Below are 17,541 nucleotides of genomic sequence, written 5' to 3' on the forward strand. Positions count from 1 at the left end.
TGTAAAGATTTTGCAGGATGGAATACATACACATGAATCACTTTCATAAATAAGATGCATTCGGACAAGATTTTGTTGCAGATTTTCACATATAATCATGGAAATCAAGTGATTTGATCATACAATATAGTCCGAAAGATGATTTTAACAAATTTATCTGTTCGGACACATCAACATTCCTAATTCTCTTCTAATGAAATCAAATTGTTCTTCACTTAGAGGTTTTGTAAAAATGTCAGCTAGCTGATGTTTAGTATCAATGAACTCTATGGTTACGTCGTGATTGGTGACATGATCACGTATAAAGTGATGTCTAATATCAATATGTTTTGTTCTTGAGTGTTGTATAGGATTCTTGGTTAAGCATATTGCACTTGTGTTATCACATTTAATTGGAATATTTTTTAGATGAACTTTATAATCTTCTAAGGTATTTTTCATCCATACAACTTGTGCACAGCATGCACTTGCTGCAATATATTCAGCTTCGGATGTTGATAGTGCAACCGAGTTTTGTTTCTTTGATGACCAAGAAACAAGGGCATGTCCTAAAAATTGACATGATCCTGATGTGCTTTTTCTATCTAATCTACAGCCAGCAAAGTCAGCATCAGCATAAGCAATTAACTCAAAATTTTCTGATTTTGGGTACCATAATCCTAGATTTGTGGTACCATTAAGATATCTAAATATTCTTTTAACTGCTTTGAGATGTGATATCTTAGGGTTTGATTGAAATCTAGCACAAAGTCCTACACTGAACATGATGTCTGGTCTGGTTGCAGTGAGGTAAAGTAAACTTCCTATCATACCCCTATAAGTTTTTTGATCAAAGCTTTCTCCACTTTCATCAATTTCTAACTTAGTGGAGGTGCTCATAGGAGTGTTACTAGCCTTTGAGTTGTTCATGTTAAACCTTTTTAATAAATTCATGGCATATTTAGTTTGACTAATAAAGATGCCATTGCTTAGTTGTTTGATTTGTAAACCTAAGAAGAATGTTAATTCTCCCATTAAGCTCATTTCGAATTCAAGACTCATAGTTTTAGCAAAAGATTCACAAAGAGATTCATTTGTAGAGCCAAAGATGATATCATCAACATAAATCTGAACAATGAGAAAATTATTTTCAAAATTCTTGATAAACAATGTAGTATCAACCTTGCCTTTTATGAAATTATTTTCAATGAGAAAAGAACTAAGTCTCTCATACCAAGCCCTTGGGGCTTGTTTTAAACCATAGAGAGCTTTAGTTAATCTAAACACATGATTAGGGAGGCTATTATTTTCAAATCCAGGAGGTTGTTCAACATAAACTTCTTCGGAAATAAAACCATTTAGAAAAGCGCTTTTAACATCCATTTGAAATAACTTAAAATTATTACAACTAGCATAGGCAAGGAGCATCCTTATGGCTTCCAATCGAGCCACAGGTGCGAAGGTTTCTTCGTAATCGATACCTTCTTCTTGGTTGAAACCTTTGGCCACTAGTCTAGCCTTGTTTCTAACCACGATACCATTTTCATCTTGCTTGTTTCTAAAGACCCATTTAGTACCAATAACTAAATGGTCATTTGGCCTAGGAACAAGCGTCCACACCTCATTTCTCTCAAATTGATTTAATTCATCTTGCATTGCGATAATCCATGAATCATCTTTCATGGCTTCATCAATACATTTGGGTTCAATTTGGGAGAGAAAGGCGGCGTTGGCACAAAAGTTTTTAAAAGAAGATCGTGTTTGAACCCCCTTTGATGTGTCTCCTAGGATTAGCTCCTTAGGATGAGCATCTACATACTTCCAATCCTTGGGTAAGGATGTTTCGGAAGTGGATGCATCCAAGTTGCTAGTTGGAGACGGGGTTTCATTTAAATTCAAGGAATCAAAATTAACATCATCATCAAGATCATTTTTCTTAATTTCTGAAATCTCATTGAAAACAACATGGATGGATTCTTCAATAATTAAGGTTCTTTTATTGAAAATGCGAAAAGCTTTAGAAACCGAAGAATAACCAAGAAAGATTCCTTCATCAGATTTAGCATCAAATTTTCCTAAGTTATCCTTTTCATTCAAGATAAAACACTTACACCCAAAGACTTTAAAATATGAGACATTGGGTTTTTTGTTATTCCATAACTCATAAGGAGTTTTGGTGAGTAAGGGTCTTACTAGGACTCTATTTAAAATATAGCATGCAGTGTTTACAGCTTCGGCCCAAAAATATTTAGGTAGGCTATGTTCATTCAACATGGTTCTTGCCATTTCTTGTAAATTTCGATTTTTTCTTTCTACTACCCCATTTTGTTGAGGATTTCTTGGAGTAGAGAAATTATGGTTGTATCCGTTGAGTTCACAGAATTCTTGGAAATCATGGTTTTGAAATTCTCCACCATGATCACTTCTAATTGACGAAATCATAGATCCCTTCTCATTTTGAACAAGTTTACAAAACTTGGTAAAATATCTAAAGCATTCATTTTTCTGTTTTAAGAAGTAGGTCCATGTATATCTGCTATAGTCATCAACAATGACAAAGGCGTATTTGCTACCTCCTAGACTCGATGTAGAGATTGGTCCGAACAAGTCCATATGGATCAATTGTAAGGGCCTAGAGGTGCTTATTTGATTCTTAGCTTTGAAGCTACCCTTAATTTGCTTACCTAATTGGCAAGCATCACATACATTATCTTTGATGAACTTGATATGAGGAATTCCTCTTACAAGTTCTCTAGATGATACTTGAGTGATTAGTTTCATGCTAGCATGACCTAATCTTCTATGCCATAGCCAAGCATCCTCATTCATAACGGCAAAACACATTTCATCGCATAAGTCATTGATGTCAATAGTGTATACGTTATTTTGTTTTAATGCAATCATAGATATATTTTTGTGTGGTTTTTCAATGATGCAAGCATTAGATTCAAATCTTATAATATATCCTTTATCACATAATTGACTAATGCTCAAGAGGTTATGTTTTAAACCATCAACTAGTAAGACATCTTCAATAGATAAGTTGGATTTGTTACCTATGGTTCCTTTGCCAATGATTTTACCCTTGTTGTTGTCTCCGAAGGTGACATATCCTTCGTCTATGCTAGTGAGCTTAGAGAATTGAGATGGATCTCCGGTCATATGCCTTGAGCATCCACTATCAAGGTACCATCTCTTGCTCCTAGCTTGCGATGGTTTAGTTTTCTCATCTTCGATGGCCATTAAGGCGTAATGAGCAACTTGCTCGGTGTTGGACTCCTCTTCCTCAGATGCGCTCGAATCATCCCATGTTGCTTGGAGCGCCTTCTTTTTTGTTGTTCTTTTCTTGACTTGGGGACAATCACTTTTGTAGTGTCCCGGTTTTTTGCATTCATAGCAGATTACTTGGTCCTTTTTGGGTTCAAGTTTATTTTTTGCATCATTATTAAACTTGTTTCTTTTAAAGAATTTTTTAAACTTTCTTGTTAGAAGTGCCAAGTCATCATCACAGTCCTCATCACTTGAGTTTTCTCTCAAGTGGCATTCTGAAGTTTTGAGTGCCATATCCTTCCTGTTCTTTGGAAGGATGTCTTCTTGCTCTTCATGAGCTTTACAAGTCATTTCGTAAGTCATTAATGACCCGATTAGTTCTTCAAGAGGAAAATTTCGCAGATCTTTTGCCTCTTGAATAGCGATGACTTTAGGATCCCAACTCTTAAGAAGGGATCTTAGTATCTTATTAACAAGCTCAAAATCCAAAAAGCTCTTTCCGAGTCCTTTTAGACCGTTGACGACATCCGTGAAACGGGTAAACATGTCGCCAATGGTTTCACTCGGTTTTATACGGAAAAGTTCGAAAGAGTGTAACAGCAAATTGATTTTTGACACTTTTACTCTACTTGTGCCCTCATGGGTCACTTCGAGTGTGTGCCAAATATCAAATGCAGTTTCACAAGTTGAAACACGGTTAAATTCGTTTTTATCAAGTGCACAAAATAAGGCATTCATAGCCTTTGCATTTAGAGCGAAAGCCTTCTTTTCCAAATCATTCCAATCGATCATTGGAAGAGAAGACTTTGAAAAACCATTCTCGACAAGATTCCATAATTCAAAATCCATAGAAATAAGAAAGATCCTCATTCGGGTCTTCCAGTAGGTGTAGTCCGTCCCATTAAACATGGGTGGACGTGTAATGGAATGGCCCTCTTGGTTTCCGGCGTAAGCCATCTCTCTTGGATTTTAATCCTTTTGAGAGTTAACCGGGCTCTGATACCAATTGTTAGGATCGAGAGCACTAAGAGGGGGGGGGTGAATTAGTGCAGCGGATATTTTTCAGCGATTAAAAAACGAAAGCTGCGTTCGTTCGATAAAGACTATTTTGATGCAAAAAGCCGATTCTAAGATTACTTATGATTAAGTGCAGTTTACGTTTAAACACAGTTAGCGTCTAAACGCAGTTTGCGTCTAAATGCAGATTGCGTCTAAACTCAGATTGCGTCTAAGCGCAGTTTGCGTCTTAGCGCAGATTGCGTCTAAGCGCAGATTGCGTCTAAATGCAGATTGCGTCTAAATGCAGATTGCGTCTAAGCGCAGATTGCGTCTAAACACAGTTTGCGTCTAGAAGCAGTTTAAGCAGAAGTATAAAGACAATGTGCTGCTGTTGTTCAGCTCAAAACGTAATCTGCAAAAAACAGATTTACGTCTAAACGCAGATTTACGTCTAGACGCAGATTTACGTCTAAACGCAGATTTACGTCTTAAACGCAGATTTACGTCTAAACTTTGAAACTCGTTTGTATACTCGCAGAAGGCAGTATGCAGTTGAAATCAAGACGTAAACGTGAACCGAGATCTGATGATTATGCGAGGAAAGCCGATTTACGTCTAAATGCAGTTTTACGTCTAAATGCAGTTTTACGTCTAAATGTTGAAACTCGTTCGTAAAATTGCAGAGGATAGTTTGTAGTTATCAATAGAATCAAAATGTAAGTGTAAACTGCAAAGAAACTCGTTCGTAAAAGCACGGAAGACGGTTCTGCAGAATCAAACGTAAACGTAAACTGTAATGTACGAAAACACGAATTTACGTCTGAATGCAGATTCGGAAGAACAGCACTTAGAACTTGTTCGTGAAAGCGCAGAGAGCAGTAGTAATGAAGGAGGTTTGCAGTAATGATAAAGTGCTCAAAAATAAACGCAAACCAGAGATTTAGAGTGGTTCGATCAGCCTTGACCTACTCCACTTTTGGCTTCCTCCACCGACGAGGTTGCCGACGTCAACTAGGGGCCTTCCTTCAATAGGCGAAGGCCAAACTTCCCTTTTACAGTTTCTCTCCTTTTGACAGGCTCAGGAGACAACCTTTACAGACCTTTCTCTCCTCACTTTACAACTGAAAACTTGAAGAATAGAAGGAGGAGACTTAAAGGCTTTACAACACTTTTGAGCTCTTAGAATCACAGAAAAGATCAAGATTTCGGTATAGGTCTGTATCTTTTCAGTGCTGAATGGGTGGGGAATTTATAGGCCCCAACCCAATTCAAATTTGGAGCTCAAAACGATCAAATCCCGGAATTCCGGGATCAGGCGGTTGCACCTCTTGACTGGAGAGGTTGCACCGCCTGGCAGAGCTCGGAGACCGAGCTCAGGCGGTGCCACCTCTCTGCCAGGGAGGTTGCACCGCCCAGTCTTGCTCGAAGACTGAGCTCAGGCGGTGCCACCTCTCTGCCAGGGAGGTTGCACTGCCCAGTCTAGCTCGAAGACTGAGCTCAGGCGGTGCCACCTCCCGGCTGGGGAGGTTGCACCACCCAGTCTCGCTGGGAGGCCTAGCCCAGGCGGTGCCACCTCCTGGCCTGGGCGGTTGCACCTCCTGGTGCAATCAGGGTCCGAATGGTTCATTCCATTCGGCCCAATTTTAATCTTTCAGGGGCCCAATTGCCCCAAGATTAAGCCAATGGGATCACCTCCCATTTTCCAACTTAATCAACGTGCTAACTACGATTAAATCTAAGACAACTTCTGCAGCTTTGCTTCGGTGCGTCAATCGCTCCTTCCGGCGAGTTTCCGGCGAACTTCCGTCGATCATCCGATGAACCCTCGGTGATGCTCCTGTGGACTTCCGGCAAACTCCTAGACTTTGCGACGATCCACTTGGCAAGTTCCGACGAGCTTCGCTTGGCAAGCTTCTGGACTTCTCGGATCTGTTCTCGCAGAACCTCCGACGACCGTCCGAACTTCCGTCGAACTCTCGAACTCCCAACGTGATCATGAACTTGACTCCGGCGCAACTCCTGCTGCTTGTCTATCTTTCATCGTAGTTAATCCTACACACTTATCTCAACACATAGATTAGACAACAAATGACAATTGACTTCATCATCAAAATCCGAGATTCAACAAAATCAAGATAAATATATGATCAAAATTCAATCAATCATCCCATTGGCATATATCAAATACTCGAAGGAGCACTCCCCCAACAGCAGATAGAGAGGCTTTATCCTACGGGATGAGTTTGTGTTCTCCCAACAGCGGATGGAGGCAAACTCATATCACACTCCCAATAATGGATGGAGTGGTGTCCCACACCCGCCAAATTGGGGACACGTTCCTCCCAACAGCGGATGGAGGAACCGTCCAGCCGCCACGTCTGACGACCCGCTAATCCCCGAAGGGAATCGCCCTACCTGCCCTTGGCAGGGAAATAACATAATCTCACACTAGTCATGTCCATATAGGGATGAAATAACACATTTAAACATTTCTTTCAAATATCATCAATACCAAATAATACAAATTAGCCCTTAATTGACTTGAACTCTAGTTCAATTGATCCAATTGAACTCAATTTACTAGGACCTAACTGAACCGATCTCTAATCCTTATTTAACTGGTCTGGAACCACCCTAGACTAGTATAATTTGGATTAGATTAGGTTCAATTTAGGTTAAACTAACTTGAATAAGTCAATCAATTTGGAATCACCCTGAATTGATCTAGACTAATCAAGCCTAGTTTAGTTCAATCAATACTTGGGCTCAAATCCTACAATAATATTGAGCTAGCTTAAGCCAGCTCATCTACTAGTCATGTGCATTATACATGACTGGGCATGCATCACACAAAGCTGGCACAACCTTGGCCCATGGACTGGTCATGTGCATCGCATATGACCGCCCATGATGGTTAGGTTGGGTTAGCCTACGGGCCAAGGCCTGATCCGTGGGTTGGGCCTGGCCTACGGGCTGGGCCTGGTCTAATGATTAGGCCTAACCAATATGTTGTGGCCTGACCTATGGGTTGGGCCTGGCTTGTGAGCAATTTCAATCCAAATAATATATAATTTCATACCGCAACATATATTCATTAGCAATATAAACAAAAAACATAATTACGCATTGAATGATAGACAAGGAGATAAGCTTTAAAACAAGGAAATAACATTATAATTTAAATAAAAATCATAATACAATAAAAGACATAAACTTTAATATAATGAAATAACCTTCTAAATTCACATAAAAATCATGCTATCAATACATATAAAATTTCAACATATTCTAGTCAAATTCTAAATCATTCAGAATAGCATATTTTGAATTTCAAATTAATGAATATCATAAAAGATTTTAGATAACATATTTTAATCTAATAATATTTTAATCCAGATAAAATTAAAGATAATCAGTAATATTAGGAAATATCAGATAAAACATATAAATTTTTAACATCTTTAAATCTATAATAAAAAAATTAATCATGGGTCAACATTATACAACTGATTACTTTAATGTAATAATAAAAAATTTAACATTTAAAGAATTGATAAATATTTTTTAAATTACGAACTTTCAACATTGAAAATATCAAAATAAAAACTAAAACTTTTAAATTTAAAAAAGGCAGGGAAACCTACCTCTTGTCAAGAGGGTGTAACTCCTCGTTCTCTTGTCAACAGGGTGTAACTCCTCATTCCTCCCGCTGCCAGGCTCGACTAGGTGAGGAACGAAGGAGAGAAATCCCTCCCTTTAAATAGGAGGAGGTGAGCCTCTATTAAGGGAAATAAATTTGAATTTTCGTATTTATTTAATATAAATTATTTCCATTTAATATACTAACAAATATGATATCATCATATTTGGAATACTTACTAGTTATTTTCTTAATTCATATCAACAAACAAGGAAGTAGATTAAGATTTCCTTAAATTATAATAAGTAAGGAAAGAAAATCAATTCCTAACTTAAATATTTGATGTGATTACACTGCGGATGCATCAATCATGAAAATTGCAGCTATACATCTTGAAGGGGATGCCATACAATGGTTTGACTGGTTTGAACATACTTATGGAGTCCTTTCATGGCGATAATTCAAAGAAGGACTACTGATCCGCTTCGGACCAACTTATTACGAGAACATTGACGGACAACTAGCAAAGATCCGACAAACCTCCACCATTTAGGAGTACCAAACCAGGTTTGAAATGTTATCTAATCAAACTCGTGATTGGTCTAAAAAATAGCTATTGGGGACCTTTATTGAGGGCTTAAAGCCGGAGATCCGGGGAGAAGTTAAGGCGCGACAACCATACACGCTTATGGCAGCCATCTCTTTCGCACGACTTCAAGAGGAGCGATTGAACCATGAAGCCCGGAGAACTAGGATCACTCCACGACCTACAATACTAAAGCCCTCAGCCCCCCCTACTATCAACCGAGTCCCTGCACCGAAAAGGTTAACAAGAGAAGAACTTCGGGAGCGATCTGCGAAGGGGTTATGTTGGCATTGCGACGAGCCGTGGAACCGCGAGCATCGCTGTAAAAAAGGTAGACTTCTTATGATTGAACCAGTAGAAGAAGAGATCATTGAACATCTAGAAGAGAGCCTTGAACATGAAGAAGAAGATATGGAAGAAGAGCCACAGCCGACCGACATTACGGTACACGCACTAGCCGGCTACTCAAACCCGCAAACGATGAAAGTTGGAGGCCTTCTCAAACAACAGCCGATCACTATTCTCATCGACACGGGTAGCACTAATAGCTTCCTGAATAGTAAGGTTGTTGCTCGGATGGCACTGCATATTGAAGGTTGTAGCAAGTTCGATGTAAAGGTTGCCGACGGCAGAATCCTAAAGTGTGACCAAAGATGCCCGTAGGTGAAACTATTACTACAAGACCAAGAAATTATCACCGATTTCTTCCTCCTACCAATCGATGACTATGAGGCCGTGCTTGGCATAGAATGGCTGACTACACTAGGTGATGTCTCTTGGAACTTTTCCAAATTAATTATGAAATTCTACTGTAAGGGCAAACAGATCATCCTACGAGGGAAACGTGGAAGCAACATAACCACCGTTTCGACCCAACGAATGGAGAAAGTTTTGCACGAGGTAAATGGTGGCTTTTTGATGCATCTCCAGCCACAACTAGGAGAGAAGAAAATAGAAATTGAAGATCAAAATCTTGCCCAATTTCTTACTGAATTTGCCGACATATTTGCTGAACCGCGCGGTCTTCCTCCTTCTCGGCAACATGACCATCGAATTCCAATCCTTCCGGGCAAGCCACCAGCGAACACTCGACCGTACCGATATCCTCACCTCCAGAAAGATGAAATTGAAAAGATCGTAAAGGAGATGCTTGAAACAGGGGTGATTCGGCCAAGTTGCAGACCCTATTCCTCACCGGTGCTACTTGTACGGAAGAAGGATGGAACTTGACGGATGTGCATCAACTACCGAGCTTTAAATGGCATCACCGTCAAGGACAAGTACCCAATACCAGTGGTGGATGAACTTCTTGATGAATTGAAAGGAGCTCGAGTCTTCACGAAGTGGGACCTCCGATCCGGTTACCACCAAATTCGAGTATGTGACGATGACATTCCAAAAACTGCATTTCGCACACATGATGGCCATTATGAATTCTTGGTAATGCCTTTTGGACTCACTAATGCTCCTTCAACCTTTCAAAGTCTCATGAACGATATTTTTCGGAGCTTTCTTCGTAAATTTGTGCTGGTATTTTTTGATAATATTCTCATTTACAGCCCTTCTCTTAAGACTCACTTTCAGCATTTACGGATTGTTTTGACGATCCTTCGGGAGAATACTCTTTTTGTTAAGCAACCAAAGTGCAGCTTTCTCCAGCAAAAAGTAGAGTACCTTGGGCATATAATATCAGAAGAAGTAGTGGCGGTAGACCCAACAAAAATCGAGGCAATGCAAGGCTGGCCGAAACCTACAAACGTGAAATTACTGCGGGGGTTCCTTGGACTAACAGGCTACTACCGAAAATTTGTTAAGGACTATGGGAAGATCAGTGCACCACTCACTTATTGACTGAAAAAAGATGCTTTCCAATGGTCGGACAAAGCCTCTGCTGCCTTCGACAAACTTAAAGCAGCCATGACAACGACGCCGGTACTTGCGCTACCAGATTTCAATAGACCCTTCATCATTGAGGCCGACGCATCTGGAGTCGGAATTGGAGTCGTTCTCATGCAAAATGGTCGACCACTCACATACACTAGCAAGGCATTATCTCCCTCCCATCAAAACATGTTAGTATATGATAAGGAGATGCTCGCCATTGTACACGTAGTAACGAGGTGGAGACCCTACCTGATCGGCCGACGATTTCAAATTAAAACTGACAATAAAAGCCTTATGTACTTTTTGGAGCAAAATATATCATCCCCTAAGCAGCAAAAATGGGTAACCAAACTTCTTGGATTTGATTATGAAATTATTTACAAAAAGGGGAAAGAAAATGTTGTTGCAGATGCACTCTCACGGCTACCTGAACAAGCTAAGGTTTCAGCCATCTCCCTTCCTACCACCGATCTCCTCGAGGACATTAGGGAAGAATGGAAGAAGAATCCAGAGATCAGCAACATCATAAAAAAATTGGAGGAGGATCCAAGTGCAATAGCCCACTACACTTGAGATTCGAGGGATCTACGCTACAAAGGTCGCATTGTGCTTATACCTGACTCCCCTTGCATCACAATCATCTTGCATGAAATGCACTCCATACCTTCAGCAGGGCACTCTGGATTCCTAAGAACCTACAAAAGAGTGAAGCAAAATTTTTATTGGAGAGGGATGAAAAAAATTATTGCTGAATATGTGGCAAAATGTGATGTATGTCAACAGCACAAGGGTGAAACTGTGGCAAATCCAGGGAAGTTACAACCACTACCCATACCAGACTCAGCGTGGACTGACATCTCAATGGACTTTATTGAAGGGCTGCCATCTTCCAAAGGTAAAAGCACGATTCTCATGGTGGTTGATCGACTTACGAAATATGCTCATTTTTGTGCTGTGAGAAATCCCTACACTACTGCTAGTATTGCCCAGATTTTCATAGAAAATATTATTAAACTACATGGGATGCCAAGGTCCATCGTAAGTGATCGTGATAGGATCTTCACTAGTAAATTTTGGACCGAGTTATTTCAGTTACAAGGCACCAAACTCAAGATGAGCACATCGTATCATCCACAAACTGACGGCCAAACAGAGGTGGTAAATAGGTGCTTAGAGATGTACCTCCAGTGTTTCACTAGTGACTGACCAAAAGAGTGGGCGAAATGGCTTTCTTGGGCCGAATGGTGGTATAATACTACATATCATTCATCTACAAAATGTGCCCCTTATGAAGCATTGTATGGTCGACCAGCCCCTGTGATTCCAAAGTATGTAATTGGCTCTGCCAAGGTAGATCTGGTTGACCAAGAATTGATTGATAAGGACAAACTCTTATAACTATTAAAAGATAATCTCTTTACCGCTTAAGCCAGAATGAAGCAGCAAGCCGACACACGACGAAGTGAAAGAGAATTTTCAGTGGGAGAATGGGTTTATCTTCGCCTACAACCATACAAGCAACTCTCTATCAACACTCGAGCCTCCATGAAGCTATCCCCACGTTTTTATGGGCCCTATCAGATCACAAAGCGTATTGGAGTCGTGGCGTACAGACTTAAATTACCTGAGGATGCCAAAATTCACCCTGTCTTCCACGTATCATGGCTAAAGCCCAAGTTGGGAGAACACGAGTCACCCCAGATCCAACTGCCCAACACAACTAAGGATGGAGTTATTCAAGCCCAACCACAAGCCATCCTCGATCGCAGGATCGTGATGCGTCGCCGACATCCCTCTACTGAAGTACTAGTGCATTGGAATAATCTACCACTTGAAGACTCCATATGGGAACCATATGAGGAGCTGAAGACCCGGTTCCCTGAGTTCATGGAATCTCAGACTTGAGGACAAGGCTAATTTGAAGAGGGCGGGTATGTTAGAACTCTAGCTAGGAGAGTCCTAATTGAGAGGGACATTATTAGGACTCTAGCTAGGAGAGTCCTAATTGAGAGGGACATTATTAGGACTCTAGCTAGGAGAGTCCTAATTGAGAAGGGTATTCATGTAGGAGGTTTTTTCCTTATAGAAGAATTAGGAGTTGTAAGGGAATAGGAGTCTTGAGTAGGAGTCCTATTAGGAGTTAGTTAGAAGTAAGAGTCTTAAGTAGGAGTCCTATTATGAGTTAGGGTTTAGAAGCCCTATAAATAGCCATGTATTCCTTCTCTTTTCTTAAGCAATAGATGAATCTTTTCTGTAGCCTTTGAGTAGCAACTTGGAGGGAGGAACCCCTATAGAGTTCCAAGGAGGCCGATCCCCTAAAGAGATCAACCCTAAGTTTAGAATCTGCAAGGGTTCTAACAACCACCTCACTTTTCTTGATTTTCTCCTCGTCTTCATAGGAGCTCGATTCATCCTAATTTTTGTTCATCTTCTTGCGTTCAAAGCAAGTAGTTCCGTTCTTTTTACTTTTTAATTTTTGTTTCATTTGTAGTTTGAGTTCACCATCACTTGAGCTTATGCTCGAGTGGTCTTCAAATGTTCTATGTCCCAAATCCTTCCTGTTCTTTGGAAGGTGGTTCTCAAGTTCTTCACATGCATTGCACGTCATTTCATATGTGATCAATGAACCAATTAGTTTTTCAAGTGAAAAAATATTTAAATCTTTTGTTTCTTGTAAAGCCGTTACTTTTGAATCCCACTTCTTAGGAAGAGAACGCAAAATCTTGTTCACAAGTTCAAAATCCAAAAAACTTTTACCAAGTGCTTTTAGACTATTAACGACATTCGTAAAACGGGTGTACATGTTGCCTATAGTCTCGCTTGGTTACAATCGAAAAAGCTCAAAATCATGCAATAAAATGTTAACTTTCGAGTCTTTGACTCTACTAGTTCCCTCGTGCGTGATTTCAAGTGTTTGCCAAATATCAAAAGTCGTTTCGTACGTAGAAATCCGATTGAACTCATTTTTGTCTAAAGCACAAAATAAGGCATTCATAGCCTTTTCGTTTAAAGAAAAATACTCCTTCTCCAAATCCAACCATTCGTTCATTGGTTTAGAGGGAAGTTGAAAACCATTTTCAACAATATTCCATAGATCCAAATTCATAGAAATCAAGAAAACTCTCATTCGAGTTTTCCAATAAGTGTAGTCCAATCCGTTAAACAACGGTGGACGAACAACCGAAAACCCTATTGAAAGCCATGAAGAGTCATTTCTCTCGGGTGTAAATCCGAAATGAGAAATACCGGGCTCTGATACCAATTGTTAGGATCAAGAGCACTAAGAGGGGGGGGGGGGTGTGAATTAGTGCAGCGGAAAACTTTCGATGATTAAAACTGCATTCGTATGATAAAAGCGATTTCGGTAAGAAAGTCGATTCGTAAATCACTTTAACTTGTGATCAAGCGAGATACAGTTAAAGCAAAGATATAAAGGCAGTTTGCAGTTATAATGGAAGTTAGAATGTAAGCGCAAACTAAAATATGATGTTCGTACGATAAAATCGATTTCCGTCTTAACGCCGATTCGGAAAATACTTAACTATGAACACGTTCGTAAATGAGCAGAAGGCAGTAAGCTACTGAGGAGATTTGCACTAAAGATAAGATGCTCAAAGTAAATGTAAATCGAGATTTAGAGTGGTTCGGTCAATCTTGACCTACATCCACTTTTGGCTTCCTCCACCGACGAGGTCACTAACGTCCACTAGAGGCCTTCCTTCAATAGGCGAAGGCCAACCACCCTTTTACAGTTTCACTCCTTTTGACGGACTTAGAAGACAACCCTTACAGAATTTCTTTCCTCTCTTGACAGATCAAAACTTGAAAGAAAAGAGGAAGGAGAACTTTTAACTCATACAACACTTTTGAGCTCTAAAAATTAAAGAGTAAGATCAGGATTTCGGTGGTTTTTGGGTTCCCTTTCATTGCTGAAAGGGTGGGGTATTTATAGGCCCCAACCCAGTTTGTATTTCGAGCTCAAAACTATCATATCTCAGAATTCTGGTGTCTAGCGGTTGCACCGCCTGACTAGGGCGGTTGCCCCGCTTGGCAGAGCTCGAAGATTGAGCCTCTAGGCGGTGCCACCTCTTGTCAGGGGCGGTTGCACCTCCTACCAGAGCTCGGAGATCGAGCTCAGGCGATGTCATCGCCTGATTGGGGCGGTTGCACCGCCCAGCCTAGCTCGGAGACTGAGCCCTGGGCGGTGCCACCGCCGACCCAGGCGGTGCCACCGTTGGCCAAGAAATCTGGGTCCGAATGGGCTGATCCATTCGACCCAATTTGGGTCTGTCAAGGGCCCAATTGCCCCAAGATTAAGTTAGTGGAACACCTCCTATTTCTAACTTAATCATCACGCTAACTATGATGTTTCTTAAGACATTTACTACAACTTGCTCCGGTGCGTCAATCGCTTCTTCCAGCGAGCTTCCGGCGATCTTCCGGCGAACATCCAACGAACCTTCGGTGATGCTCCTGCGGACTTCCGGCAAACTCCTGGACTTGCGATGATCCACTTGGCGAGTTCCGACGAGCTTCTTCGGCAAGCTCCTGGACTTCTCGGATTTGTTCCCGCAGAACCTCTGACGACCGTCCGGACTTCCGTCGAACTCTCGAACTCCCAATGTGATCATAGTCTTGACTCCAGTGTAACTCCTGCTACATATCTTAATTTCATCATAGTTAATCCCGCACACGTAAAACAAAACTTCGATCGAGACAATTAATGCTAAGCATTAATCATGTTGTCTGGCATGTCATTGGTCTCTCGACGCTTCGTCCGATTCTTCGGCGCATCGTCCTCTCTTGGAGCCTATTGCCCAATCGGTTAGTTGTCTCCGCAACTCTGATGTCCTTGGCGCAATATCCGCTCTCCTTGGCCCGATGCCCGAATCCACGACCCGAAGCCTTTTGTCGATACGTCGACCGATCCACCGGCCCGACGTCCAATCTTCTGACATGTTCCTCCGGCCCAACATGATTTTCCTGCTTTAATTGTCTCAACCTGATCGAAGTATCCTGCGTCACTCAAAACGCATATTAAATCATAAACATATATCAAGTGATTTCATCATCAAAATACGAGATTCAACAAGATGGTCATAGTCTTTTTCAAGATCAATTTTAAACATAACTAAAGGACTCTTACCCTTATTTCAAACGTAGAATGAACCACTTCCTAAGGTATCAAAATATTATCATAAATACTTCTACTCGAGAGAAAAGCTGATTACTCAATACAAAACAAATTATTCAAGAGAGATTTGATATTATAAGCCAAAAGTTTAGACAAAATATTATACACCACATTACATAGAGAAATGAGATGAAAAATAGAATTTTTTTCTAGGAATAAAATATTTAGGGATGAAGACAATGAAGGTTCTAGCCGAATCAACCAACAAAAAGGCATGAAAATATAATTAATTAAAGGCCTCAATAAGATAATCTTTTTTAGTATAATTAATTTGCCTAAGAAACTTATAGATTTTATATTTATTAAAGTATCTAATTAACTCATAACCTTGATCATTAAGAATACTATTCATATTAGACTAAAGGGATTTAGAATTATAAATAAAAAAAGGGCTTATTCATATTCCAACTAAAAAATTGAGAATAAAAGAAGATGAATTTATGAGAGATAAGCTTAGGTTGATAAATACAATGTTAGTCACTCTGAATGTTATGAATGAAATTTTACTTATATCTATCAATGATTAAATTATGATAAAATCTCATATATATATATATATATATATATATATATATATATATATATATATATATATATATATATATATATATATATATATATCTATCTTTAGGTTGACATACCTAGTAAGAGTCTGAATGTGATTATAAAGGGATCTCAACTCTATAACATCCTTATTTAAGATAATAGCAATGGCATCCCGAAGCTCTAACTTATTAATATCAACCTTGGCATTAATATCACTTAAAGTATTTTAATTCCACTTAGACAAGACTCCTCTCAAGTAATAAATGTTATTAAATAGAGAAAGCATCTAAATGTACCAAATATGATGATAATTTTGCAATGAGTTACTAATAGAAAATATATTTTTCTAATGTGTTTTCTTCCAGATATTTCAAGCTATGACTATAAATAAATGGAACAATTGTGTTGTTTAATATTTTTAACCATCTTATATATGGATTTAATATTTTTAAATATTTTGTTTATGAAAATGAAATATATAAACCGTATACTATATAAGATCATTGGACAAATATAAAATGATGGTGACTGAAGTATCCAATAATATGAGAATCCAAACTCAAAAGAGGTCATGTTGAACATAAAGACATTTACATAGTTATTAATATAAGAGAATCCAATAATATGCTTTTGTCCTATATCAATTTGTGTTGGATTGGGAAGAAGGAAGAAGAGGAAGTAGCGAAGGAGAAAAAAGAAAGAAGATGGATCAAAGGAGGGAGGAGGAAGAAAAAGAGAAAGCAGTGGAAGAGGAGGAAGAGGAGACAAAGTAGTGAGAAAGGACATGAAGTAAGAAGAGGAGAAGGATAAGAAGAGAGTATGTACCAAAGAGAGAAATGATGGCTAATGGGTGAGCACCATCTAATGGCAACAACATAATGAGATATATGGTGATTCTAAGGTTTTCATATATAATATAGATTAGACCACTTAAAATAAGAGCAATTCGTATACCGATCCACATCTAGACTGGTACGCACAACATGTTTTATGCCATTTCAGGTGGTATGATGATTTTTTCTACATATGTAATTTTGTTTGATGGATTTTACGTTCAATCATTTCATTTTAGAAAATCAAAATCTTGCCTAAAAAGAAAATCTTACTTAGATAAGCTTTGGTTAGTTTTATATGATCATCTCTTTTCCTCTTTTCTAGATGTTCATATTACGATAAAAAAAAATATTATTTGTAATATAAAATAATACCAATGATCACAAAACTTTTTTTTAAGATATGTATTAATGGGAGTAAATGTACTTATAGAAGCTTGCAATCAGCTTTGTACAACAAAAACTTCTACATAGCTTATTATATCTTTTCATAAGACATTTTAATTTTAGTGCTTATTATATCACTTTCTAAAGCATCATAGTTTTAATTTAATGATCATTTGTAATAAAGAATTCTGAGAATGATATTTTTCTTACTTTTATTTAATAA

This window comes from Musa acuminata, chromosome BXJ2-1 (genome assembly GCF_036884655.1).
Source record: "Musa acuminata AAA Group cultivar baxijiao chromosome BXJ2-1, Cavendish_Baxijiao_AAA, whole genome shotgun sequence".
Lineage (NCBI taxonomy): Eukaryota > Viridiplantae > Streptophyta > Magnoliopsida > Zingiberales > Musaceae > Musa > Musa acuminata.